Genomic DNA, 27,564 nt, shown 5'->3' with positions numbered 1-27,564 from the left:
GACAGGCTCATGCATGGCTTTCAAAGGCAACTCACAACCAGCAGAGCTGTGACCAGAAAAGCCACAGGGTCTGCAAGGCGTACGTTGGCACCATCAGAAAGGTAATTTCGGTCTTCGCTGGGCCAGCTCAGGTGGAAGGAGTTTTAATAAACTTCGGCAACTAAATACCCAAAGGACTGATATTTGAAGAAACAATGAGAATTACCAGAACACTCTCACTAGAATTTTCAAAAACAAGAACACTATGCAGACACCCAAGCCTAATAACATTCTGTCCACGAGGGAGGGCAGCGGGCAGGCCAGAGTTCACGGAGATCCTTACCTCCTAAGTCCAAGTGAAGTGCCATGTCTCCCACTCTGGTCTTCCTACAACTCTTGCCCCACCCTGCTTCCTGAGCCTGCACTGTAAGATACCATCACCACCAATTCCCAGGACCTAGGAGCCAGTCTTAACATCACCGTGGACGAGCCTGAAATCTTTCAAAAACCACCTCCTTGATTGTCTTAAGCCAGGGCATGAAACTTCCCAGCTGCCTCCCCTTCAACAGTCTGGTGAAGAAACAGGTCTTACGACAGAACGGGGGGTGCACCATCATGCCAGCTCCCACTGGGGCTGAAGGTCTACCATGCTGAGACTTGGGACAGTTGAAGGGACGGTTGTTTTTCTCTGGTCCAATATCAGGTTCTCAGGACCAGTCCCGCCCACCACATCCATCTCATTTTAGGAATGCAAGCAGGTGCTGTGCCTACAAGAATGGTGCCCAGTCACCTCATTCCTGGATGTTTGGCAAGAAACCCTAGGAGACAGACAAGAACTTGGAAAGCACTGAGGCCATGGCCCAGGCTCAGGGAGTTACACACACAGAATGTGAGGGGACTCGAAGAGGTGGCACTGGTTTTCCATGTGGTTTGAAGAAAGCTACCCTGCCCTGTGGGGCTGCCCTTACACTGCCTAAATGACAAACGTGGATACCCAAATGGCTATGGGATGGCCTGATGGAAGTGGGCGCTGTGACAAGACACTGCCTTTTCCTACTCACACATGAGTATCTCTGCCCGAAAACAAAGCCCAGATTTCAAGTCACTTAATCTGGATGAGGACACAAAATGAGGGAGAAATACATCTATTATGACAACACCAGAAGTAAAACAATGAGCTCATTACTGAGAAATGGTTTATTTTCTTAAATACTTAGAATTCTTCAATGTGATACAAGAGAAAATGGGAATTGAGGGGTAAAAAGAGAATTAAAGAGTTTCCTAATTACAAATTCTGCCCATAAACGTTGTTTATATCAAGCAAAGCAAATATTTTCATTAACTGCAAGTCTGGTGGGGATGGGTTTCCAAAGAAAGCCATAACCATGAGGACCTTCAGCCTCTGCAGCAGCTGTGCTCCAGCACTTTGATTTTATGTGGTCTGCAATAAAACAGGACTTAGAGATGGGGTTTGGGGAGGAAGGTTTCTTTTTCAAGTTTACTTTGACATCTCACCATAATATCAGTCCCAAACATGCTGCTCTATTGGTTTGTTTTTCAGACACAATTAAAGATCCCCAGCTTCCAGCTTCCTTTTCTCAGAAAGGCACAAAGCAGGGAAAGAGGCTTTATGTACGAGAAGGCAGCACAAAGAAGCGGATGACCCGGTGGCTTAGGAGCTGCAGACAGCACTCCGGAGTCTGGTGTTTTAACTGCATCAGGCAAGGGGTTCAGGTCAAAGTCAGTCCAAGAGCGTCACAAGGATGTCGACGCCAGTGCAAAAGTCCCTTAGGGGCATCCACAGGACTATACAATATCGGTTCTAGGCAACGTGACACCAGAAATTCTCCAGTTGATTTAACATTCCTCAGCAGATGCTTAAAGAGGTTTAAGAGGAATTAAAAACATTTCACTGCAACAACCAGCATGGCTGGCACATTTCTTTCAGCCTTGTGTAGATGTTTTTCTTTTAACGGTGACCTATTTTATTCCCCACCTCAATTAAGTGACGGGAAGCACACCTCAACCCCCCTTCCTGTTGCTGCAGCAGAAATGCCCAGGCCAGGTAGAATGACGCATCCTCTCCAGCATAGGAAAACCAGATCATCAACCGCTGATGATTTACCAGGCCTCCGCCAGGTCCCCTGGCAGGTGTTTCCCATTTATTCACCGCAGACACTCATATCCCCTCCAACACGCTTTCACTCTCAGAGAGCACCTAGCCCAATCACACAGATTCACAGACAAGATGCCAGGGTGCGGAGGTTAACCAGGAGGAGCAGAGCCATGGCTAGGACTCCCAAAGTCCCCCCAGGAGGCTGGCTCGGTGCTCCAACTACTCACCACTCTACATCCTTAAGAACTGCGAAAGAAAAAAGGCGGTACTCAAACGAGACGTGTGTTTAAATGAGTTAATTCTATAAGGGGGTCAGCACATTTCTGTATAAAAGTTTAGGCTTTGCAGGTCACATCCAGTCTCTGTCATTCATATACACAACACACACGCACACACACCCTTTGCTTATTTTAAAATCACCGACTCTGAACCAAATGTACTTTATCCTAAAACAGATGAGTTTCAAAAATAAGACTAGAAAAGGCATAAGGTTCTTCCTGTTTGTAATAAATATAGGTAAATATACATACATATATATATAATAAAAGTAAAGACACATGCATAAATATTTACTTACATGCACAAAAACTAAACCCCAGTCATGGTTTGCAAAGATGGTAGAATTATCAAAGGGGATAAAGCCATCCAATAAGGCTTTTTAAAATGGCCGAAATGGCTTTTGATAATAGTTCTTTATTTTCATTTTTTTCCACTATTACAGGCTGTGAAAAGGGATTTAAATTCATAATGGAAGAAAATGCAAACCTGGGAGATGATGAATGTTTAAAGGCAGCTATGTAGAATGGCAATGTCCAGCATTATAGATTAAAGTACATGGAGCGCAGGATTAGGGAAGGCTTAAAAAAAATGAGGGCAACAAAGCCAGGGAGATGAAAGTAAAAGTGCATTTCAGAAAGAGTAGACCTGAGAAAGGCAAGGGTGAGCTTAGACATTCAGGTAAATAGGTCTGCAGATGCAGGAAATAAGGTTTCCATTTATTGTGCCGTTGAAGGGGCCAGGTGGAGGAGGCGGCAATGGAAGCTTAGAAAAGAAAGAGAAAAGATGTTCTGTTTATCCAGTTTCAGAAAACGGGACTTGTGCAATACATTTAACTAGAGCACTAAATGTGTTAGGGCATCTTTTGTGCAGTCCCTGCTTGGAAGTGCCCTCATGTTTCTTAAACGTATTTTCCATCATAAGGCTTTATAACCATCTAAGTCATATATATTTACAGAAAACTAGAAAATTGGAAAAGATTTCCTCCCACAAGATCCAATATCATTTTTGGAACCTTTAGAAGGCTCTCTCTGCAACTGAAAGCACTTTAAACCATTTGACATCTTATAGGATCTCCCCCAAGTATCCAGCCAGAACTGATTGTTAATGTGCATTTTCAAAAAGCAAGATTAATGGATCCAAGAAAGCAATTTTCCAAAACATTATTCACACAGTCATGATTAATTCTCAAACAATACCGCCAAGAGGCAACAAAGCAGCTACACCCAGAGTACAGCAAAATCTGGACAATAGGACAAGTTTACCCTCTTGTCTTCAAAACTCCAAGCGGGGTCTAAATAGACCTCACTAAAGACTATCATCACAGTTTTATTCTGAATACTCGAGGGTTACAGAACCAAATGTACTTTATCCTAAAACAGATGAGTAAACAGACTGGCATTTCCTAACTGTCAGAGTTTTCTCTTCAAGGCATGTCACGATGCAAGAGATTCTGAGCTTTAAGAATGTGTAAATCAGTGGTCCCCAACCTTTTTGGCACCAGGGACTGTTTTCATGGAAGACAATTTTTCCAAGGACCAGGGGTGGGGGATGGTTTTGGGATGATTCGAGCACATTACATTTATTGTGCACTTTATTTCTATTATTATTACATCAGCTCCACCTCAGATCATCAGGCATTAGATCCCAGGGGTTGAGGACCCTGACGTATATGACTTCAGAAACACTCCCACTCCCAAGCCCCAGAGGGGTGCACTTTAACATAATAAATGCTTTTTAAGATGTACTATGTGTTAGGACAAGGTTTCAGGCACTTTATATCATGGCAACCACCTCATGAAGGAGGTGCTAGTATTATGTCCCTCCATCAAAGAGGAAACTCAGGCACGGAAAGCGTCAAGCATCTTGCCCAAGGACACCAGCAAATGGCAGAGTCAGGGCTGAACCCAGATGGTCTGATCCAGAGTCCATTCTCTCAGTACCACTCCCCTAAGAACAGGCTACTGAGATGTGCCTTTCTACCTTGTGTCGTTTTGTATACTTAACAGGGAAACCAAAAAGTAGTCTACGTAAGTCTGCACGCACACAGTGCCGGGCCACCGTGAGAAGAAACCCGTTCCCTCATCTACTTTCCCTTTTCGTGCTGGCTGCTTCGTTAGCTCCACAGCACTCCCGGAACGCTCCGTTTGGGAGGCACCCAGGCCCAGCGATCATTAATATTCTTTCAGTCACACCTTCTGCTGTCACCGTATAAGCAAAGTGGATCCCAGATAGATGCTGAGTCACCAAGCACCCTAAGCAGTTTCTTCTGGTTTCACTTTGCAAACTCATTAACTCTTGCAGCCTTTGGGCCTGCTGTCTCTGCCCGGGGTGGGTGCGCCGACTGCCATTCCCGCCACACAGGACACAGAATCCTGCCACTCTGCCCGGCCGGGTGACGAAGGAAGCGGTGGGGCAGTTGTGGCCAAAAGCAACCTGGCTTCAGGGTTCATCTTCACTCTGTGTGGAATTCATTATTCTACCTCTCCTTGTTGGGATACACTCATCCCCCAGGTTCATGGGTCCCGTCGAACACTCCACACTTGGATTCTGAGATCCGCCAGGCCCGCGGCACTGGATGGAGCAGCAGTTCCCAGGCCCCCCTCGCACAAGGGAGCCCCAGCCCTTCCCGGGGAGGCCGTCGTGAGTGGTCTGGGGTGCAGCTCAGGCACCGGCAGTGGAAGCTCACCAGGTGATTCTCACATACAGTCAGGACGGAGAACCACCGAAGACTGTGAGACCACAAGAAAAGTGGTCCAAAAGATCTGAGACATTCGTGTTCCTATGACAAGACGAGGGGAGGGTGGAGGGGGAGATGAAAAGGAAAAGAAACTTGAGGGAATAACCATGTACATGGTTAAATAAAGGCTCCCATTATTCACAATGTGCATTCCTTGAGTGTGTATGTATATATACACACCTGTGTTTATCTACAGACACATGCGTGCACATACTTTATGTTTATGTGTGTGTGTGTGTGTGTGTGTGTGTGTGTGTGTAAAATGTAAACATACACACGCGTACATGCAGGGAAGGTCTCTAAGAAGGACAGACAGGAACCAGGAGTGGTGGCTGCCTCTGGGGACAGGAACTGACCAATTGGGAGAATGGATAGAAGGTATACACACTTTTAAATGGTTTACGTTTTTTACTGTGTGCATACATTTCCTATAAACATTTTAAATTTACATTCCCTAGGACTGAGCCAGGTGTAGATATGAAGATCTGAAGTCTAACTGGGCCACACACTACGGCCTAACTTGGCAAGTGGGTGAGATGAAGTTCCATCCTATAAAGACTGTTCAAAGTGATGGTGTGTGTGCTGACTGGTCAGAAGTGAGCTTGTTTCTGGTTGGCGGAGGTGGACGCAAGACAGGGGAGTAAGAAGAGCCGCGGGGCCCTGCTTGGAAGGAGGTGGGATTCTCGGCAGCCCCGAGCACGCTCACTCCCACCACGTAGCACACGTTTCCTCTCTCCTCACCCTCCACCCTGGCTCTTCCACGTCCTGGTCATCTCTGCTGCTAGGGTGGAGCATGGGCACACTTGTGGGTGCAGCTCACACAGCAAGAGCCCGAGCGAAACACCAGGTCTGCCAGGGAGAGGGCAGGATGCAGGAGAGGTGGGCATGGGGGCCTGTTAGGTGCGGGGGAGGGGAACAAGCAGAGGCCAAAAGGGGAAGGCATGAGGCAGGACAGGACCAAGGAATACACAGGCAAAAGGAAGAGGAGAGCAGCCAGTAGTGGAGTGGGGTAGGGTGGAGGTAGGGCACAGGCAGTAAAAGCACGAATTCCTGTGTCTGTTTTAAACTACTGTAACTGGCTAACAGCCCTCCCAACACCCTGATAAAATACCTGTAGCTACAAAGTAAAAGACAAAAATTCACAAGTACAAAAACAATGCCAAAAGATAAGAGAGTGCCAGAAAAGGAAAGAATTCCTAGTAATTTTAAGGATGACTATGGAGCATCCTTTGTTTTCACTGCAACAGCGGGTGGCCTAACCAGGCTTCAGCCCACGGGATGAGGAGACATCCATCCCTTGCCCTGGTGTTGGCTCCAATATTTCCCCCACACCCACCAGCAGGAACCAACAGACTCCAGCAGATAATCAGGGCTGCTGAGATCTTTTCTCTTTCCATGAAAAGCCAACTCCCCAAACACCCCCCTCAAAATAATAAATGGGGCTTCCCAGGTGGCGCAGTGGTTAAGAATCCGCCTGCCAATGTAGGGAACCCTGGGCCGGGAAGATCCCACATGCCGCGGAGCAACTAAGCCTGTGCATCACAACTACTGAGGCTGCACTCCAGAGCCCACAAGCCACAACTATTGAGCCCATGTGCCACAACTACTGAAGCCTGCATGCCTAGAGCCCGTGCTCTGCAACAAGAGAAGCCACCATGAGAAGCCTGTGCACCACAACGAAGAGTAACCCCCCGCTCTCCACTACTAGAGAAAGCCCCCGCACAGTAATGAAGACCCAACACAGCCAAAATAAATAAAATTTAACGATAATAATAAATGGTGGGAGACTGAGGAAAATGTAGCTTATTAACAAAAGGAAAGAGTATCTTCTTGAAGACTCAAAGAAGGCTGAGAGAAAAATTCAGTGAATATTCATTCTCAGTAGAATATAGGGGGACATGGTCTCTATACCCTTCATATGGCATTTCTTTTTTGATTAGTCTATGGTATATAGACTAATATTAAAGAGAAAGAAAAGCAAGAACATTTCAAAAGCAATAGCCAGGGCTTCCTTGGTGGCACAGTGGTTAAGAATCCGCCTGCCAGGGGCTTCCTAGGTGGTGCAGTGGTTAAGAATCCGTCTGCCAATTCAGAGGTTACGGGTTCGATCGCAGCTCCAGGAAGATCCCGCATGCCGCGGAGCAACTAAGCCCGTGCGCCACAACTATTGAGCCTGCACTTTAGAGCCCGTGAGCCACAACTATTGAGCCCATGTGCTGCAACTACTGAAGCCCACACACCTAGAGCCCGTGCTCCGCAACAAAAGAAGCCACAGCAATGAGGAACCGGCACACCACAATGAAGAGTAGCCCCCACTCACCGCAACTAAAGAAAGCCCGCACACAGCAAAAAAAGACCCAACACAGCTAATTAAATAAATAAATTTATTTTAAAAAAAAAAGCAATAGCCATCTACTATCGACATTTCAGACATAGAGAATAGAACTAACACTATAGAAAGTCCACTCAGTGATAAGAATAAATTTGAGGAGGTTTCCCCAGGATGCAGGGAAAAGAGGAAAATATTTGCATGATGTGAGAAAAGATTACAGATATGAAAAACAAAGGTGTTTCTGAGGAGAAACAAGGACAAAATAATTTTAAAAACTCAAAGAAAAAAAAGACCATCTTTCTTGAATTGAGCTTTGCAAATTAAAAAAAGATCCACCTCAGGACGGCCATCATTAAAAAATCTACAAATAACAAATGCTAGAGAAGGTGTGGAGAAAAGGGAACCCTCCTGCACTGTTGGTGGGAATGTAAATTGGTACAGCCACATGGGAAACAGTATGAAGGTTCTGCAGAAAACTAAAAATAGAACCACCATATGATCCAGAAATCCCACTCCTGGGCATATACCCAGAGAAAACCATAATACAAAAAGATACATGAACCCCAATGTTCACAGCAGCACTGTTCACAACAGCCAGGATGTGGAAGCAACCTAAATGCCCATCAACAGATGAATGGATAAAGAAGATGTGGCACATACATACAATGGAATATTACTCAGCCATAAAAAGGAATGAAATTGAGTTCTTTGTGATGAAGTGGATAGACTTAGAGTCTGTCATACAGAGTGAAGTAAGTCAGAAAGAGAAAAACATACTGCATGCTAACTCATATATATGGAATCTAAAAAAAAAAAAAAAAAGATACTGATGAACCCAGTGACAGGGCAAGAATAAAGATGCAGATGTAGAGAATGGACTTGGAGACACAGGGTTGGGGTGGGGGAGGAATGGGGAAGCTGGGATGAAGTGAGAAAGTAGCTTTGACATATATACACCACCAAATGTAAAATAGATAGCTGGTGGGAAGTTCCTGCATAACATAAGGAGACAAACTCGATGATGGGTGACGACTTAGAGGGCCAGGATAGGGAGGGTGGAAGGGAGTCGCGGGAGGGAGAGGATATGTGTATAAATACAGCTGATTCATCTTGGTGTACCTCAAAAATTAGCACAGCAGTGTAAAGCTATTATATTCCAATAAAGAGCTTAAATTAAAAAAAAAAAAAAAGACACATGAACCCCAATGTTCATAGCAGCACTATTCACAACTAGCCAAGACATGGAAACAACCTAAAAGTCCATCGACACATGAATGGATAAAGAAGATGTGGTATATATACATGATGGAATACCATTCAGCCATAAAAGAAGAATGAAATAATGCCATATGCAGCAACATGGATGCAACTAGAGATGATCATACTAAGTAAAGAAAGTCAGAAAGAGAAAGACAAATATCATGATATCACTTATACATGGAATCTAAAATATGGCACAAATGAACCTATCTACGCAACAAAAACAGACTCACAGACATAGAGAACAGACCTGTGGTTGCCAAGGGGGCAGGAGGAGGGAGAGGGATGGACTGGGAGTTTGAGGTTAGTAGATGCAAACTATTACATTTAGGATGGATAAAAACAAGGTCCTACTCTACAGTGCAGGGAACTACATCCAATCTCCTGGGATAAACCATAATGGAAAAGAATATAAAAAAAGAATGTATATATGTGTATAAATGAGCCACTCTGCTATACAGCAGAAATTAGCACAACACTGCAAATCAACTATACTTCAATAAAAAAAAAAAATTTCTAAGGCCAATGTTTAAAAAAACAAAAAGAAGAAGGGCTCATGATGGTCTACGCTGTTTCCCTACAGGGAGACTCCTACCTAGACTCACCCTGGCAAAACTTTAATAGTTTAAAAAAAAAAAAGTTTCACAAGCATCCAGGTAAGTATATAGTTTTATAAAAATAATTAAGCAGAAACAAAACTGCACAGACGTTCAAAGGAACCAGAACCTAGAAATCAACTGCCCTCAGACTTCTTTTATTAGCTCCTAGGGCTGCCGTAACAATGTACCCAAAACTGGTTGTTTAAACAACAGAAATTTATTCTCACATTTCTGGAGGCTGTAAGTCCAAAATCAAGGTGTCAGGCAGGGTCATGTTCTCTTTGAAAGCTGTAGGGCAGAATCTGGTCCATGCTTTTCTCTTAGTTCTTGGTGCTGCCTACAATCCTCAATGTTCCTTGGCCTCCAGACACATCACACCAAGCTCTATCTCCATCACCACATGGCATTCTTCCCTGAGTCTGCATCTCTTCTAAGGACACCAGTCATTAGAGTAGGGCCCACCCTAATCTAGCATGACCTCATTTTAATTTGATTACATCCACAAAGACCCTAATTCCAAATAAGGTTACTTTCACCAGTATCAAGGGTTAGGACTTCCACGTTTTCTTTTTGGAGGGACACAGTTCCACGTACAACACTTCTCTTCTCCCACACCAAGAGCCAAAAGCCAAAAAGCAGTATCTTTGAAACCTGAGGGAGCAAATAGCATGACCAAACCTTATAAAATCAAACCAAGTTTTCTATTATGTGCAAGATCAACCAAAAAACATTCTCAGATACTCAAAGGCTCAGAAAATGCACAGCTCATTTATTCTTTTTGAGGAAAAAGTTACTTAAGAATCAAAATTAACTAAACAGTGGGGACATTATGATTGGGGAGAGAAAAGCAATAAACTATAACTCATGCCCAGCCTTCAAACACTTCACTCAACTGTCCCTCTTCTGTTTCCACTCCCTTCTCACTCAGGAAATGTGTTTTTCGAACCATATCCTTCACCCCATGATGCAGAAAGAACCTCTTTATCTGTTGACCTCTTAAAACAATAGTGCCCTGTGCCCGAACTTATTAACAATGGCTAACATTTTTTTTACATGATTGTGACACTGGACAGCGAAAGCTCTCTTCACTGTCCCCTACCAACACCCCACCCCAAACAAGGACAGCAGCACAGACCACCACAAGGACCACTTTCATTGCCAAGGAACTGAAATTAAATAGAGAAATTTAAGTTTTCCACATGATCATTTTTTTAAACATGTGGGATAAACACTGAAGCTAGTGTACATACACAGTTTTGTACATGCTATGTGATGACAATGGGAAAATAATACACACCACCAAAAGCCAGACGGAAATTTAATAAAGCATTGATGGTGGTTATTCCTAAGAGGGTGGGAAGTATCCCTGTTCTTTTTCCCTTCCTTTTACATTTTAAGGTTGACGTATGTTCTGACATCTTTATAATGAGGACGTTTTGTAAGACAAAACACACTTTTCCATTAAATATTTATGTAAAACATAAATTTGTATCTATCCCCTTTTACTTCTGGAAGTTTCCCAGTGAACCCCTCCACTGGATACCTGTCAAGTTCCTGCCCTCATGAGTCCCTTTCTTCAGGCAGGAGGACTCACTTTTCCTTTATCCAGGCTCTTCTAACTATGCCCACTGGTTTTACTTAATCCACCTGGCTGAGTTCCCCTCGTCCATCTAGCGCAAACTGTCCGTAGTCATCCTTCTCCCAGGTCCTACTGGTGGGAGATGGTCTTCCTTGTTGACCGTTCCCACAGTGAAGTTCTGGACTGGCTTCCTATGACACCCATCATGTGGTCCAAGACTCAATTCCTTACCCTATACAGTTGACCTTTGAACAACATGGGTTGGAACTGTGTGGGCCCATTTACACACAGATTTTTTTTAATAGTAGAAACTATAGTACTACACAATCTGTGGTTGGTTGAATGCACAGATGTGGAACTGCATATACGGAGGGAGGAACCACGTAGACAGAGGGCTGACCATAAGTTAAATGCAGATTTTCAACTGCAGGGAGGGTCCTTGCAACGCTGTTCAAGGGTCAACTGTATACTTCAAAGTCGTCAAAAGGAACCTCACTGCCATAGTTGTCTACACTTTTCTCTGCTTTTAACTTTCAATCTCTAGTCGATCAATCCTTCCCTTAGCATTAAACTAAAAAAGAGCAACCTGAATATACCCTCTTATTTATAACGACATAGAGAACCCCACTTTTTACACAGAACATTCTCGGTGGAGGGGGTCAGGAGGTGTGACTGAGGAATGATGAGGGTAGGAACAGCATCCCCACATCTCACATCTGTGTGACAGTGCCCTGGAGTTGTGCCATAAGGCAGCCCTGGGGACTGAAACGACACACTGGATATCCAACTCTAAAGCCATCCTCCACCTCAATTACACACCTAGCGCCACTGTAACTACTAGAGCTCACTTACCCTTGAGCTTCACATGAAATAAGTAGCCAGGTAACACATCAGGATTTATTACAAGTTTTCTGTTTTAACTATATGTGTATATTCATTGAGTGTATCTGTCCTAATCACAAGGATGATTAATTTAGCCGTTACCAAGACGTTACTTGGTGTACCAGACCCCCGCGAAGCACCTTATACCCAGTAGCTGGTGTCTTCATCCTGTTCCACTGGAAGTAGATGCTGGCATTGCCCCCGAGTTACAGGTGAGGAAACTAAGTCTGTAAGTGGTAGATCCAGATGTAAACCCAGGCAGACTTGAGCCCACAGTCTCAATTCTCAATTGAGAATTCTCAATCACGGCATTAGCCTGGCGCGCTTTCCCACACCGTCTGGATCCCCTGACCGAGGTGCGCACACCAAGCATGGAGTGCTGTTCGGTGCTTAAGAAATTCTGACTGTCATCCACAGATAATTTAGCAAGTCCTATTTCTCTGAGTGACAATCACCAGGCACATTCTGTCATACTGGACGTGCTAACATTTTGGGGGTGGCAACATAAGCGGAGGGGAAAAAGACTGTTAGAACAATACCATAGCCAGTACACCACCCCCTCACTAACTACTCACATCCAAACTCTGGCAGTCCCGTCAGCAAAGCTGTCTGCCAACAGGCCTCGTGAGAAGAGAAAGGGCGCATACAGGGAGCAGTACCATTTCTCTCGCTTCAGCTCCTTACAAGGGAAATGGGATCTATAAACATGTGAGGGGAAATGCCTCAGTGTTTCTAGGCAGCATGTAAAGTCTCTCCCCCACAAACAGATTAAAAATACAGTACACCCAACTCAGTACACCTTTGAGAGAGCAGCAGAGTAAGTCAACTGTGTCCATGCTGCTATGTATCAGCATCCCTCTGAGACCTGCACTGGGGGCAGGCAGTAGGCGAGAGAACGGGATGACTTCTCAGGCTCCGCCTCTGTCATTCTATTTGCTATATTCCTGCTCCATCATTCGCACCACCCCCCCACCTCCCCCCCACCCCCCGCCCCAAAAAAGACAAAAGGAAGCAATGTTCAGTTTTCGAAGCAGCAGCCTCAATGACATGTCTGGTAAAATATCTTAGCAACAATGTCAATATTGTCTCACCACAGCTAACCATACGAACATTCCACTCCAATCATGATTTTTCAAATATAAAATGGAATGTGCGTTACTCACTTCATTCATTCTCTGAGCATCGCTCTGGGAAAACAGCTAACAATTTCTATGAAGCTCCATGAAAAATTAACACAACACTGTATAACAACTACACATCGATTTAAATAAATAAACAAACAAATAAATAAATATCTGCCTGTCCTGGGATAAACCATAATGGAAAAGAATATAAAAAGGAAGGTGGGACTTCCGGGTGACGCAGTGGTCAAGAATCTGCCTGTCAATGCAGGGGACACAGGTTCGATACCTGCCCCAGGAAGATTCCACATGTCACAGAGCAACTAAGCCCATTTGCCACAACTACTGAGCTGTGCTCTAGAGCTCGTGAGCCACAACTATTGAGCTTGAGTGCCGCAACTACTGAAGCTTACGTGCCTAGAGCCCATGCTCCGCAACAAGAGAAGCCACCACCATGGGAAGCCTGCGCATCGCAATAAAGAGTAGCCCCCGCTCGCTGCAACTAGAGAAAGACCATGAGCAGCAACGAAGACCCAATGCAGCCAATAAATAAATAAATAAATTTATTAAAAAAAAGAAAAGGAATGTGGACTTCCCTGAGGACTTCCCTGGTGGCACAGCAGTTAAGAATCTGCCTGCCATTGCAGGGTACCTGGGTTTGAGCCCTGGTCTGGGAAGATCCCACATGCCGTGGAGCAACTAAGCCCATAAGCCACAACTACTGAGCCCGAGTGCCGAAACTATTGAAGCCTGCATGTCTAAAGCCTGTGCTCCACAATAAGAGAAGCCACCACAATGAGAAGCCCGCACACCGCAATAAAGAGCAGCCCCTGCTCGCTGCAGCTAGAGAAAGCCCACGCACAGCAACAAACACCTAATGCAGCCAAATTAATTTTAAAAAAAGGAATGTGTCTGTGTGTGTATATATGCACATATAACTGAGTCATTTTGCTGTACAGCAGAAATTACCACCACATTGTAAATCAACTATACTTCAATTAAAAAAATAATTACTCATCAAAATTATATTCAATGGCTATTCGTTTTTGTGCATCTAACTGGCAAGTGTGAGAATAAGCAAGTATTGATGAGGAATCGGCATGAACACAAAACCAGGTAAAACATACAAATTACTTTGATCAAATCCTGTCCCTTGTTATTTCTGTAACGGAATCCCTTCACTCACCTGCTTGTATATCTGTATTTCAAATTCATCCTCATAGGGCTGCCAAGAGCAGAGTGTAATAGATAATGGGGGAGAGCCTTTCCCTAGGAGTTTTCAAAGTCACATACACCTACCTCTGCCATGGCTGGCTGGGGCTGGCCCTGTGTAGACACAGGAACAAACGGCACGCCCGTGGCTCCCAAACCTGGCTAAGCATTCAAAAACCATAAAGAAAAAAAAAAAAATTACAGAAGCTTGGGCCCCACCACGGTGAGTTGATTCAGTAGGTCTGGTGAGACTCTGAGTCACAAGTGCCTTCGATGAACTAGCCAGGTTCAGAAATCGCTGCACTAGAGCCTGCTCTTGTAAAGCCAAGGTGAATACTGAATTTCACAGGTATAACCCCTTTGAGCGCACACAGCTTCTCTTTGCAGAATGCTGGTGGTGGAGGCTTGCATTCAGGCCTCACATTCCTCCCCCTCCTCCCTCCTAGCAAACACATGCCATCCCAGACGGTCTGCAGCAACTGCCCCACAGCACTCCATTAGGGCCAGACCTACCACACGCTCTCTCCTCCTGCACCAGATGGAATGGCCAGGGCCACGTCTGCCACACAGACAAGGGAATCAAGGAGACAAAAATATCTGAGACACCACCATTTACTAAAACCAGAAAGAGAGGGTCAAGGGGCAGAAACAAAGAAGCCAGGAGAGTATAGAAATTCCATAAATTATAATAAGGGCAAACATTTATGAAATGCTTACAATGGTCCAGGCACTGTTCCAAGCACTTTAACTCACTGAATCCTCAGGACAACCAACAGTCCTCGGAGAGAGATGCTGTTATCATTCCCGTTACACAGATGCAAAAATGGAAACAGTGAGGTTAAGCAACTTGACCTGGGACTTGAACCCATGTAACCTGGCTGCTATACTGCCCTGAACATAAGGTTTTGGAGACAGAGAGACAAACCAGGTTCAAATCTTGGCTTTGCCACTTAGCAAATTTGCAGTCTTAAGCTAGTTCTTTAACCTCTACTAAAAAGCTACTGTTTATAAGCATTTAGCACACTGTCTGATACACAGTAAACACTCAAAGAGCAACTTTTATTACTACTGCCATAGTTTACCCCAGGGGGTTCACTTGTTAGTTTCTTCAATATCTTGAAGAAGAAAAATATCTCACCCCTTCCTCACAACATTTGAATATCAAAAGCTCTCCACGTAAATTTAAATATCTGTATCTTTTATTTCCTTCATAGGCATTTCTCAAAAACAGATACTCTATTAAAATGAAACAAAACAAATTCCCTTTATCATCAACAATATCATGCCTTAAGTTTTAAAAAACAAATCTTTATCTCATTCGACCCTCATAATTACTCTATGACATAGAGATTGTTACCTTCATTTTATAGGCAAGAAAACTGAGTTTCAGAAAAATGAACTAGGAGATACATTCAAACTGCAACTCTTACCTACGTTTCCTGAAGCCAAACCAGCAGAGTGCTTATTCATCTTTAAGACGTTGCTTCCACACATCAGAAGGGATTTGAGGTAATGTTTGGGGAGTCCAGTAACCATGGTAAAAAGTTAATGGATAGAGGGGGGAAAACCCCAGAATCTCTAATCTTCAGAATCTCAGAGCTAAGGATGTAGCTCTAAGAGGTTTAATCAGATTAGCAGCATCAAAACTCTCACACAAAGCAGGGGAAGAAAGCCAACCTCCTTGAAACAATGACTTATAACCTCAGTCAGTTTTCAACACTGAACCTACAGAATTAAAACAGAATTCTTCCCCTAATCCTGTCAAAAATGAAGTCTGAGTTACATGAATATTTTCAGGTTTTATAATTCAAAATTAAATATGACATGATGCATTTACTTAGAACTCTAGCTAGTAAACAATCAATGGTTACCCACTTACCAAAATATTAAAGCACCTATTGAATGCAGCAGAAAATTAGGTAAATGAACAGGCAGGACAGAGAAAGAAACGTAAATTTTACTTTTGTCAAATACTTATATACTAACTGCCAAGCATGGATTTGAGTCCTTTATAAATATCAACTCATGTAATCATCATAAGTGACCCATGAGGCACAGAAGGGTTAAGTACCTTTCTCAAGTTCACACAGCTGGTGAACTATGGAACCAGGAAACAAATCCAGGCAGTGTGGCTTCAAATGGCCAGTAAACATATAAAAATGCATTTGGATTCATTCTAAACAACTGCATCATTAAAACAATGAGATATATGTTTTGCCTATTTTACTGGAAAAGATGAAATATTGATAGTCTGATTATAACCTATGCTGATAACCATGTGAATAAACAAGCATTCTCACATACTGAAGGTGGAAGTGTAAATTTAATGATAACTTTTTGAAGGGCAATTTGACAAAATTCAGGAAAATTATAAATGAATAGACTTATTACCAACAATTTTTCTTACAACTATTCTTATGAAAGGACAGGGAGTTATGCACAAGGAGATTTACTCTAGTATTGATTGTAATGACAACAAAAAAGAAAACCATCAACGGAAATAATAAAACAAGTTATAGAATATCTGTTCAATACTGAGCAACTTTTTAAAAGCTTATATATTAGTATGTGCTAATATGAAAATATGTGTAAAAATGCATTCAGTAAACATGGTAATTTACAAAATAAAACACACTGTAAAGTCTATAGGTTTTCTTAAGGATCTACACATGTGCATATATGCATACATACACACATATATGCCCAAAAAATATCCAGAAAGACCAAATAAACTGTTAACATTCATTTCCTTTGGGGAGTAAAAAGGGAAGCAGAGAAGACATGGGGGGGGGGGGGTAGTATCTTTACTTTTAATACCCCTGCATAGCTTTCTTTAATGATTGTATATTTAACTATTACATTGATGGTGTTTGACTTTACAAAAAAAAAAAGGATGGATTTATAACAACCTCAAGGACATCAAGCAGAAATGGGCTTTAACATACAGAAAGAGATATTACAGTGCTACTGAAGCCAGATTAAGGCCATGTAAGAATCTCTAAAAGAAACCTACTAAAGAGGAAGAACAAACACTTCTACAGAAGGAAAAAAATCAAAACAAATATCCCAGAGAGAGAAATGATAAAGTAATTTACTGTCTTCTATCTCAGGGATTTGTTTTCCTTTCTATTTTAGTCCATGCTAGAGATAAAAATAAGGGACCTAGCCAGAGACAGAGTAGAAAGTGAACTAGTCTGGAGTCAAAAACTATACCTTGAGCCCATCTTTGTTTTAACTGGCTATATGGCCTTGGGCAGTTGCTCAATGTTTTCCAAATATTTCTCAAAAACTGAAGACACTGAACTCAATTTTTAAGGTCCTTCTAGATCTAAAACCTTTTATTTCATTACTTAATCTTAGTTTGAAAAAAAAAATTCCTGTACATAATAATCTAAGAATATAAGCCATGGACAATGTTTTTTATACTTAAGAACACAGCAATTTATTAAGGAGATGGTTCTAATTAACTAACCCTGCCTGCTATCAGCAACTCACAGGAGGCGGGCTCCCAGCACATCCAGGGAGCAGGAAGCACTTAGACTTGCTGACTGTGTACACAGGTAGAATGTTATCAGGTTCCGTGGAAAACCTGATGACTCATTTGTGTTGGTTTTATGTCTTTATTTTGGTTTCTCTATTCAATAAGTTTCTTAAACATAAGCCAATCAGTCTAGCATATCCCTAGCTTCAGCACAAACATGAACGTTTTAATAGTGCAGGAGACACTTCTACACATTGACCACAGGCAATGTGACTTTCAACAACTTCAAGGAAGATTCCCCTACGAGTAACTTCATAAGGAAACCGCACTACTACACACCAGGGCCACACTTGGAAAAGCGAAGAACCAAACTGAAGAGTCTCTCCCATTCCCAACAGAAAAATATGCACAAGGACATAAAAAAGATGATTATGGAAGAGGAAATGGGCACTAAATATTTAAAGAGGTCTTCTGATCTCAAAGAAATGCTAATTAAAAATAAATACAGGGGAGTTGAGGGAGGGAGGGAATATGGGGATATGTGTATACATACAGCTGACTGACTTTGGTGTACCTCAAAAACTGGTACAAGAGTGTAAAGCAATTAAATTCCAATAAAAAAACAAAAAAAATACATGCTTTAACCTGTAAACTTGGCAAAGATTATTAAACTCCACAAACACCCAATACTAGAAAGTGTCACGCAAGCAGGCACACTCACACCGCTTACACGGGTGGCGAGCAACACGACCCTTCTGGAGAACAATTTGGCGAGAGGCACCACGAGCTTCTGAAAAGGTCATTTCCTTTCACTATTAACTCCACGTCTAGGGACTTCCCTGGTGGCCCAGTGGTTAAGAATCCGCCTGCCAATGCAGGGGACACGGGTTCAATCCCTGCTCCAGCAGGATTCCACATGCCGCAAAGCAACTCAGCCCATGAGCCACAACTACTGAGCACACGAGCCACAACTACTGAAGCCCGTGTGCCTAGAGTCTGTGTTCCACAACAAGAGAAGCCACCACAATGAGAAGCCTGTGCACCAAAACAAAGAGTAAAGAGTAGCCCCTGCTCACCACAACTAGAGAAAGCCCGCACGCAGCAATGAAGACCCAATACAGCCAAAATAAATAATTTTAAAAAAATTCCATGTCTAGAACCATGCTACTAAAATAATCAGAGATTTATACAAAGATACATATTTTCCAGAGGGTTTTTCTTTAATGAATGAGAAAAATATGCAAACAAAATGCACCCAAACAAAATCATGGTATATTGATACAATACAATACTAGGCATTTTTCAAAGACTAATGACATTAAAAAGGGTGAAGCAAATGATAATAAAGGAAAAAAACCCAGGGTATTCTTTCTTTTTAAGTAATTTATTTATTTATTTATTTGGCTGTGCAGGGTGTCAGCTACGGCATGCGGGACCCTCACCACGGCATGTGGGATATCCAGCTGGGGTGTGCAGGATCTTTACTTGCAGCATACAGGATCCAGTTCCCCAACCAGGGATTGAACCTGGGCCCCCTTCATTGGGAGCATGCAGTCCCAAACACCAGACCACCAGGGAAGTCCCTAACTTAGGATTTTCTTCATCAGTATTTTCAAAATTTTCTACAATGAGCCCATAGCATACCGGGTATTGATTCAGTGGCCCATACTTATTCTCACTTTAACTTTTCCAAACTAAAATGGATGTAACAGTTGACGGCATCTTAAAATTGCTACCAGCCAGGGAATGGCACTGACTGTCCAAACCTATGCTATTACATCTGGTAGAGTAACTAGACAATTAACCTCCTCCAGGTTTCAGTCAACAGATCACTTTAAAGTCCACTGTGGAAGGAATAAGAGCCCTGGATTTTATCTGAAAGTCTTCCTTTAAAATCTCCGTTTGAAATCATGAAAGAATGACAGCAAACTTGCAGAATGGATGTCAGCAGCTTGGAAGAAAGTCCTGGAGAAAACAGTGACGGGCTCAAAAAATGCTCCAACATCCATGCTCTTAATGGTGGAGAAGATGATGTCATATGGAGGAAAATGAATATTGACAACTAGCTGAAAAAAATGATTTAGAAGAATTGGGTTCTGAATATAAATTTGAAATACCTTAGCCAACTTATTTCATCTGCCTCCCATTGTATGAAAAAAATTGATATGTGAAAATAACTTTCTAAAGAAAGGAAATCTTAAGTATGACATTTTAAGTAATAAAGTATGTCAATTTAATTAACAGTTCTTTCTTCCTTAGAAGTACCCAAAATGACTGGGGGGGGGGGGGGGTTGTTGTTTTGTTTTATTTTTGGCTGCATTGGGGCTTCGTTGCTGCAAGTGGGCTCTCTCTAGTTTTGACAAGTGGGGCCTACCCTTTGTTGTGGTGCAAGGACTTAGTGTGGTGGCTTTTCTTGTGGAGCACAGCTCTAGGTGGGCGGGCTTCAGTCATTACAGCACGTGGGCTCAGCAGTCGTGGCATGCGGGCCCTAGGGTGCACGGGCTTCAGTAGTTGTGGCGCATGGGCTTAGTTGCTCCTCGGCATGTGGGATCTTCCGTGACCAGGGATCAAACCTGTGTCCCCTGCACTGGCAGGCAGATTCTCAACCACTGCGCCACCAGCAAAGTCCCAATGGTGTATTTTATAATCAGTGAGGTACTGTGTGACATTTATAACCAGAACAATAAAGACAAGTACTATGTTCCCCCACATTCATATGTTGAAGCCCTAACCCCCAACATGATGGCATTTGGAGAAGAGGCCTTTAGGAAATACTTAGGTTTAAATGAGGTCATGAGGGTGGGGCCTTCATGACGGGAACTGCATCCTTATAAGAAAGGGCACTGGAGAGCTTGCTGTCTCTCTCTTGCCATGTGAGGATGCACAGGCCAGAGTCCACAAGCCAGAAGGAGAACTTGCAACCAGAACCTGATCATGCTGGTGCCTTGAGCTCGGGCTTCTAGCCTCCAGAACTGTAAGAAAGTAAATTTTCTGTTGTTTTACGCCACTAGATCTATGGTACCGTGTTACAGCTGCCCAAACTAAGACAATGAGATACAATGTACAATGAGATACAATGTACCATCAGAAGTCAAAATATTTTTAACATCTGGTACTTGGAAAGAGGTTTTCTACATAACTCTAAAGTTATCTAGAAACTTCAGAGTTAGTGAGGTAGGGGACAAACAAGCCCTCACAAAGATATGAGACATTAACATACAAACTTTAATTTTGAGAACCGAATGTAAGATCGTCGGGAAGTCAGCAATGCACAGGTGTCTTCCATCCTCAACCCCGAGTTTGCATCCTCTTCGCCTCTGCTACCAGCCAGTTCCATGCTCTATAAAAACTCCAGACAAGTGCCCAAACCATTACAGGTCTCTACGTGCACATCTTATGTCAGAGACATCATCATTACCAGTACTCTGTGCTCTGGGACAGTCTCAGGGCACAAAGAATGTTATCACGTACCAAATGTAGCAGCCTAATGCTTCCAAAATCCCTTAAAAATGGGCAACTCTCCGACACAAACTTTTGAGAGTGAAGCTCTAAAGTCTTGTTTCACCTTGACCCCCATGACAGTGCTGTGGTCACCAGAACATAGGACAAGCATCTCTGATTCTACATTGGCACTACTGATAGCTGATGTGTTATAACCAGCCTGCCACCAAAGGGAGAGGGGGTGTGAGAGAGACATACAGATCCTACTTTCCAACTCCATGATTTCAGATATGAATAAGGGTTTCTCAATTTGACGCTCTATACCAGGGTAGGGCTACCCAACTGGTTACCTCTGATGGCCATCTGTCAACTGCAGGTCAAAGCCCTCAACCCCTTAAGTGGAATCATTTAGTTCAGATCATCCTCCACGGAAGAAAGAAGTCAACCTAGGTCAGAATTTTTGGTAGACAATCTCCCCTCTCAGGAGCTATGTTTGCCAGCAGATTACATCAAGTTTTTTACATTTCTGTAGAATAGACATAAAACCTATGCGAATAGGTCACATGAAAATTCAAATATGGAGTTTTTTATGAGAATTAAGAAGCTATACATGACAAAGCTCTCTGAAAACTTGGTCTATAGAAATTAAGACCATTGGTTGTTGTTTGTTTTTAAACAGTAAAGCAGCTTGCATGAAAAAAAAAAATCTGTGAAATGAAATTAGGTTTGGCCAAAAAAATGGACTCTGAATTTTATTTCTCTATTAGGTTTCTTACTGAATTTACACATATACATACAAAAAGGGACCCAAGTAAATAAGTGTTGTTGTTTGAGAATTTTGTTACATTCTTTATGATGATTCAGACAGGCTGTGGCTTACCACAGGTTGCATTGGCCATAAAAAGTGGAAGATCCAGGATAAGCCTTGATTTCACCTTTTCAGTCCAGAATTTTCTTTGAATATGCCTCTCACAGGAAACAGTTCAGATGGACCAGCTTGGTCCATTACATACAGTGCCTGACACACATGATAAATGCTCAGTATTTGTGCCCGTCCTTCTCTTTTCATTCTTTATATTTCCCTAAAACACATGGGGAAGCTACAAAGAGGATGGGCGATGGAGCCTTCCACCTTTAAAGACCTTTGCTAATTAAGGATATGTTGAAATGAAACCTCTCGTCAACTTTATAAACTGTACTTAGAAATCTATTCTCAAAGCTGACTGCAGAGTCCTGAAATTTCTTTAGCAAGAGGAAAAGTCTCTCAGTTTAATTTCACAAAGAAAAAGGGTAAAATGCAAGTGACATGACATAGGCTAAAGGTAAAACAAGTTATAAATCAAAGTATAAACCACCATACAATAAACAAATGACTCAGAGCTGTCTCAGTTTTATCATGAGGGAAAGGCTAAAGATGGCAGAAGTGCCTTTAGAATCCAAAGTCAAAGGCTGAATCGGTATTTGGAGAGAGGAAGTCATGGAAAGAAGCTTCTGGAACATCATTCTCTTGCTTGAAATCAACAGGGAAAGAACAAGATGCTTTAGAAGGGTTTTGTTTGTTCTTTAAAGTATCACACAGTTTTCTCAAGAAAGAAAAGATATACTGAACATCTAGCAGAAGCCAGATGTCAAGTGAGGCACTTTTGTAGACAGGTTCTCTTATTTAACCCTGACAGCATCCCTGTAAGGTAGCTTCACTAGGTTAAGAAATTTGTCCAAGTCCAAGTAAACAGGGAAGTGAACAAGCTAGGACTTGAATTTGCATCTTCAGATTCCAAAGTCTGTGCTTTTTTGAGACTCTGACATGTGGAGGACAACAAAGAGGAAAACTGATGAAGGAACCAATCAAACCAGAGGGAACAGCATTTCCACTCCTACTAACAACTAGCCTGTTTCATTCTATGCTTCAATCCTGTCCTAACATTTTGCAGAATTTATTTAAACGCTCTCGTAAAGAGAAATACAATACCTTTAGATTGAATTATTTCTGCTGATTTTGTTGCTTGGGAAACATTTTTGGAGTCAGTTAACAACAAGATACCAAATATCCATAGCTCAGCAGGACAGTCACTGCACTAAATTCCGAAATAATAGTCCACAACCACAAAAAAATGGGCAATGCAGCAAAGAATAATCAAAAGCAGCTTCATATTTTCCAGATAAAACAAAGCATCGTTTGTACTGAGGCATTTTTAGAAGGTACCACTGAAAACCAGACTGCAGCCTGGAATGGTTTAAAATACCACATTTAACAATCACATCAATGGCTTTTAAACTCTAGAGGCAAACAGCTTCCTTTTACTACGAATTCAAAGTGAAGGATTAGATGCAAAGCTAACAGATTCAGCACACATTCAAGCTCAGGGGCTATCCGACGCCTTAATTAACACCATTAATTACAAGTGTATTTAGCCAAACCAGCTGGGTTTTAATGATGAAAAGGTGAAGGTCAAAATTTTTAAATAAACTGCTTCAAACTAAACCCCCCTGCTGAAAAAAGAACAATTACACTGAAAGGAAAAGACTAATAATTATTTTGGCATATTAAGCAACCTCTCCTTAACCAGTCTATATTTTAATTGAGACAGCACCCCAATTAAAAGTTCACCAAACAGATGATTGAACCTGGTGTACCCCCAAAAAAATAAAAAAAATTAAAAAAAAAATTAATTTAAAAAAAAAAAGATCTGACAAATTTACAATTCCAGAAATGCCCTCATTTGAAAAAAAAAAAAAAAAAAAAAAAGTTCACCAAACTTTGCTCTTCTGCCTCAACTTGGAGCTACTTCCACATCAATACAGAGTAAGTAGGAGAGTTGGATAGGGCAAGAGACTATGGTTTCAAGATTGGCAGAGGGCAGAAGGGACAGAGAGGGAGAGGGATTAGCCCTTTCTAGGAGGGCAAGAGGCCTTGCCTATCTAATGCTTCCAGATTGATACCACTATCTCCACGGTTTAAAGGGAAAAACGAAACTACTATCAACAGTGAGATCTGATTACATCACAGATGTTACGTAAAATTAAGTTTCATTTCTTGGAGACCAGTAGGAAAAAAAAAAGTCCAAAAAACTAGCCGAGCCATGTGCTCGCCGTGTGGAAGCAATAGCTATTATAGTGAGCTGTACTGGATGTCCGTGTTGGTTAGCTTTCGAAGTGGAGGGGACCTGCCAGTGTCTATGACTGAGTATCCTCCCCAACACACGTCTTGGTGGGAGGTGAAGTCCACTCTGCCCTAGAGGAGCTAAGTCCAAATACACATTTGTTCAGCCTCTCCTACAACCAGAACCCAGGCATGGGAACCAGGCTCAGCCCTTTTGATGTACCTGACCCACACTTTCAAAGTCTCCTTGGTTATTCTTAAGCATTTTCGCTTCCAGATGAATTTTAAAATCAACTATGTCAAAAACAAAGCAAGATTTTCTGAAAATGCTCGGCATGATACTACAGGGTGGATACATGTCACTGTATACTTGGGCAAACCCACAGAATGCCCAATACGAAGAGTGACCCCTAATGTAAACTATGGACTTCGGGTAATGATGATGTGTCAACGTAGGTTCATCAGTTGTAACAAATGGACCTCCTTGATGGGAGAACACTGATAATGGGGACGCCATGAATGAGTGAAGCATGGGGTATACAGAGAATCTCTGTACCTTCCTCTCAATTTTGCTGTGAACTTAAAACTGCCCCCCCCCCCAAAAAAATTACGTCTTTAAAAAGAAAACAGTTTTGATTTCAATAGGGATTAAATGGCATGTACAGATAATTTTGTAAGAGGTAGTCAGCTTAAAATAATAAATTTGCCCATTCAGGAATACTATATTTCCTTCCATTTATTCAGGTCTTCCCTCAAGTTTTACTATTTTCTTCAATACAAGGCTTGTACCTTTCTTCTTAGATTGATATTTAAAGTTTCTGTTTCTATTATAAAATGGGACTTTTTTCCTACTCATTTCCTAAACAGTGCTGCTATATAGAAAAGATATTAATTTTCTATGCTGCTCTTATATCCACTCTAAACTCTTATTTGGTCCAGGTTTGACATCAATACTCTCAAATCTTAAGAGTTCGGTAATTATTTTTAAATTAAGGGAGTTTAATGATAGTGACGTGAAAGTTTTCTGACAGTAAAGGTCATTCAGACATGTGGTAGAAGGTGGCAGACCTCTCTAAAGAGCTTCAAAATAAAGATAACACCTCATTCGCTTGTTTTAGATCAAGGTCCTAACATAATAGCAGGAAAAGAAAAAATAGATGCCCTCGTCTGGCCCTCCCCACATTATGGTTTAATACTGATTTTTGCTCCCTTGGGCCTGACTCAAGGTCAAGAGAAACAGTGCTCATTTGCACTGATGGACTAGTGGGGACAAGGTAAATGTACTTTCCCAAAAAGCATTTTAAAGTTTTTAACATTGCATTCTCCAGTGTGAGTCTACAGCCTCCATAAAATACATTTTGTTCAGCTATAAGCATTTCCCAGGTTAAAAAAAAAAAAAAATCATAAAAAGAATTTTGCTATTTTTAGAGTTTACTCATGACTTTCAATAACTTTCAATAATTTAATATTTCACTGTAGATAATAGTTGAAATATCTTTACATACATGTAACTTAAATTTCAATACCTGCTGAAATCTTACCAATAATTTAAAGTGACATTTTCTTTTAGGGATGGGCACTGAGGGTATAAAAACTTTTCAATACTTGCAAAAAATGTCTGCTTTCTTCTGAAAAACACTAACTCAGTGATTTTCCAAATTCTCAAAATAGGTTCAACATAAAAGTATGGTTCAAGATTGCATGTAAAAAACAGTCTACAAAGGATCTGAAAAGCTGAACTTAATATTTTAGACAAATAGTTTCTAAATTTCTGTGATTGTGAGTTAAAGTACATAAAAATGAAATTTCCTTTGTCTTCACAACAAAGATTGGTTTAATTGGAAACAGTAGAGCAAAATTTTTCCATGTTGCAGCAGATATTATTACCCAAGTTTCAGAGGCGTCTTAGTAGATTAGCCAGCTTTAATATACAAAGAAACTTAGCTGTGATTTACTTATATGATGAGAGCTGGGGGCTTCCTAGGTGGCGCAGTGGTTGAGAATCCGTCTGCCAATGCAGGGGACATGGGTTCGATCCCTGCCCCAGGAAGATCCCACATGCCGTGGAGCAACTAAGCCCGTGTGCCACAACTACTGAGTCTGCACTTTAGAGCCCGTGAGCCACAACTATTGAGCCCATGTGCCTCAGCTACTGAAGCCCACACGCCTAGAGCCCGTGTTCCGCAACAAGAGAAGCCACGGCAATGAGGAGCCCGTGCACCACAACGAAGAGTAGCCCCCACTCACTGCAACTAAAAAGAAAGCCCACGCACACAGCAAAAAAGACCCAACACAGCCAATAAAATAAATAAATAAATTTTAAAAAAAAAGAGAGCTGGCACAGAGCTCAACATATGAATGGTCAAATTCCAAATATTTTTCCCCAATCAGCTTGTGACATGACTTCGTCAAGATTTAAATTTCCATCTGCTTTGTTCCCCAATGGAATACAACCAAGTTCTAGTTAAGAGGAAAAAGGCATACACCATACAATGTTTTGAGAAATGTTCCCATTGCTTTTTCAAGTTGGTTTGCATTAGTAAAAAGCCAAAGTGTGGGAATTATTATGAAGAAATGATTTAGAAAACACAGTAGTTACTCTTACAGACCAAAGGGGAATTAAATCCCAAATCATATGCTCTACAACTGGAAAAGTTTCAAACGCAAACGATGTTCACTGCCTGGCCCATCTGAAAGGCAGGGTGCTGAAAGTCATTAAAATACTGTAATTTCACATGAGTCTGGCCTGGGTCAAAGAGGATGGTAGGGCCTGTTGTGAAAGTCTCCGTTACTAAGTAGGGAGTTTTGGCTTGGAGACACTGGCCCTGAGAAAAATAACCCACTGGTTGGCAGCTCCAGCCCAACAGACAGCTTTAGGATCTAACTTTATGCTGGAAATTACAAAGGCATCCAAAAAAGCAAATCACATAGTCCCTAGGATGAGTGTCAGCTGAGCCAAAACTGGGGGAAAATTTTTGTTTTTTTAGACAGCTTTTAGAGGACTAAAGAGAAGGATGTTTTGGCCTTGACCCAGCAGAGGGTGAAGGCCCCCCTGGATAGAAATTATGGGAACTGAAAATTCTCCATAGTAACAATTCTAATTAATTATTCAAAGCTAAGAGTTTATTTTCTAAGGTTAAGAGCTAACTATGGTCTCCTGTTTCTATCATCAAAAACCAGGTTCTTCTTTTCTCTGCATCTGCTTAGCCAGACATTAATGAGAGGCTTTTAATGGAATCTTATCAGCAACTTTACAACAAAGTCTCTACTTTTAAGGTTAAGTTTGCCATTTTGCAAGTGTGGTTAAAGGGAAATTAATAATAGAAAATTTGTCTAGGTTCCTTATAACCAAAAAGCTTCTAAGTCCACTTATTCTTTTACAGAAACAATATATATAACAATATTACCACAAGGCGTTACAAGATCTTTTGAATTAAAGAGTTAAC

The 27,564-nt window shown here is 41.8% G+C and overlaps 1 protein-coding gene across 8 annotated transcripts in view; it reads right to left on the bottom strand.

The window, feature by feature from the left end:
- Nucleotides 1–27,564, bottom strand: part of TANC1 (tetratricopeptide repeat, ankyrin repeat and coiled-coil containing 1) — a 176,088-nt gene that overhangs the window by 128,265 nt on the left and 20,259 nt on the right. The gene's annotated exons all lie outside the window — the stretch shown is intronic.

The sequence above is a fragment of the Hippopotamus amphibius genome, chromosome 8 (assembly GCF_030028045.1).
Source record: "Hippopotamus amphibius kiboko isolate mHipAmp2 chromosome 8, mHipAmp2.hap2, whole genome shotgun sequence".
NCBI lineage: Eukaryota > Metazoa > Chordata > Mammalia > Artiodactyla > Hippopotamidae > Hippopotamus > Hippopotamus amphibius.
The sequence above is the reverse complement of the archived record's forward strand: the minus strand, read 5'-3'. Positions and strand labels throughout refer to the sequence as shown.